This window comes from Elephantulus edwardii, unplaced genomic scaffold (genome assembly GCF_000299155.1).
Source record: "Elephantulus edwardii isolate Elephantulus edwardi_28Jun2011 unplaced genomic scaffold, EleEdw1.0 scaffold00215, whole genome shotgun sequence".
In the NCBI taxonomy this organism is placed as follows: domain Eukaryota; kingdom Metazoa; phylum Chordata; class Mammalia; order Macroscelidea; family Macroscelididae; genus Elephantulus; species Elephantulus edwardii.
Window position 1 is genome coordinate 614,456 of NW_006399965.1, and position 2,326 is coordinate 616,781.

The window sequence follows — 2,326 nt, forward strand, 5'->3', positions numbered from 1 at the left end:
GGTGCGGTTGGCGCAGGATAGAGCAGGGTTTAGGGCTGTTGTGCATAGGGTCGCTATGAGTCGGAAAGGACTCGACAGCACATAACAACAACAACAGTGCCTCAGTAGTGATAAGAAACTGTGCTGTCTGGAAGGCAGTTTGGCACTTCCTCAAAAAGGTGAACATAGAAATTCCATATTACCCACCTATTCCACTGATTGGAATATATGCTGGAAAAAATGAGAACTGAGTCACAAACAGAGATTTGTACATCAGTGTTCATAGAAGCATTATTCACTATTGCAAGAACATGGAAACAGCCCAGATGTCCAACCACAATCAGATGAATTAACAAATTATCATACATTCATGCAATGGAATACAATGCAGCATTCAGGAGCAATGACTTTGTAAATTATTACCTAACTTGGAATGGACTGGAGAACATTATGCTGAGTGAACTAACTCAGTCTCACCAGGACAAATATTGTATTGAAACATTATTGTAGAATGATAATGACGTTCAAGGGAGGGGAAGGGAGAAATAGAGGGATGAGGATGTGTTAGGGGTGGTGATTTATCATGGCATTATACAATTTGATGGAGAGGTGAGGGAAATGGAAGAATCGAGTCTGAAAAACAATGTATTCTAATTTTATAAATAAATTAGTATAAATAAATAAAAAGATACTGTGTTGTAATCTCAAAGACATGCGGTTCAGTTCTATCCATTTTCTCCCCTTATTTTCTTTCCCCTTCCCTTTTCCATTGAATACATAGTATATATCCTATTTGAGACTGTTAATTACAATACACATAATATCTGATTGTCTATTATAGAATTGAGAACGCAGAAATCAACCTATCTACCTGTGGTCAACTTGTTATTGATCACAAAGGGTTCTTTCTGGAATCAATTGCCAACATGACAGACAGATTGCAATATCAAAGCACTTTATTTCAGATCTGGGAACATAGACAGAATTCTTCTCAAAAACTGCCTTCCCATCAGGGAGTGATCATTAGTTTTTATACTTGGGTTAGATACTAATCTACTTACCAATACATTTTTGTTAGTAAAGTTATAGAATTTCTACATTTAAAAAATACAGTTTACTAGTAAACAGACAACTTAAGAAATAGTTAACATATGACTGAGGAACAATAGTTTTGAAAAGGTAAGTGGTAATCCAGAAAAGATGCACTTTTCTTCCTGGTATAAAGGCAGCCTTAAGGCACAATTTATGTAGGACTAAGAAAAACAATTTCAAAGAGTTGAATCCTAATTGAAGAAAGGCACATTTCCTCTTCTCATAAACAGACAGTTTAAAGTACTTTACTTGGCTAAAGAAAGGGAAAAAAAGAATTCCAAGGCAAAGTAACTAGTTTTACAGGCTGGAGAAAATGGATGTCAGTTTGTTGTGGGATTTTTTAAAAAAAAAATTTTTTTTTTTTTACAAATGAGGCAATTTCTTAACCCCGCATTGTTCTAATGTTTTTTATTGGAAGCTGCCATCTGTCCGGCGATTCTGCCCTGATCTCTCTGTCCCTGTAGTGTCAGTTTATAGCCCCAATACTGGTTCTTTTCTCCCATTCTGAGCCCCTCCAGGGCTTGGAGGACCCAGTGGGCCGTGTTTTTGGAGCCTCAGTTGAAGCGGCTGGGCAGTAGGCCATTTTTCTGCCACCCGGTAGATCTTGGTCATGGAGCCAACCCCAGCACCACCCCAAAGGTTCAGGTACCTGGCTGTGGAAGCAGCTCGCGTGTAGAACCAGTTCTCATCCTAGGGAGCAAGCTCTTTATGCTGCCAGCTTGGCACTGTCTACCCAGGCTTTCAGCTTCCCGGACTTTTTGAGGAAGGTTGTCAGAACTCTGACCAACTCCTGCTGGTTCACGTCTTTTACAGTAACTCGGGGCACCTTGTGGCCTCCGCACTGCTAGCCAGGGGAACGCGAGCCACGGTTTCCGGATCTCCAGAGAGCCAAATGCCAGTCTATACTGATTTGTTTGGATCGTTCTCAATTTATTAATACCAGCGCACTAAACTGATCTTTGAGAATTTAAAGAACTCAGTTAAGTGAGGAAACAACTGTCTTTTTAACGAATGAATTGAGGTTCAATACAATAAATATTTACTTTCAAGGTTGACTCTGAATTAGTAAGGCATTTTTTAAGATTAACTGTCTTCTAGTCTAAAAGTATTATATTTTAGGGCATTATATTTATCGTAGGAGTACGCAATGAGGGTTGCAGAGTAGATTATATTTGGGGGTAGGGGTGGGATTTGGGGAGGTGCGGGGGGATTGTGTACCAATGAGGGAGTTTTTCAAGGAGAGGAGCAAACGGGG

General features: G+C 39.7%; 1 protein-coding gene and 1 pseudogene across 2 annotated transcripts in view; one reads left to right on the forward strand and one right to left on the reverse strand.

Annotated features, from left to right (window-relative positions):
* VEPH1 (ventricular zone expressed PH domain-containing 1) overlaps positions 1 to 2,326 on the forward strand; it is a 432,395-nt gene that overhangs the window by 114,172 nt on the left and 315,897 nt on the right. The window lies entirely within an intron of this gene.
* LOC102875194 overlaps positions 1,470 to 2,326 on the reverse strand; it is an 8,140-nt pseudogene continuing 7,283 nt past the window's right edge.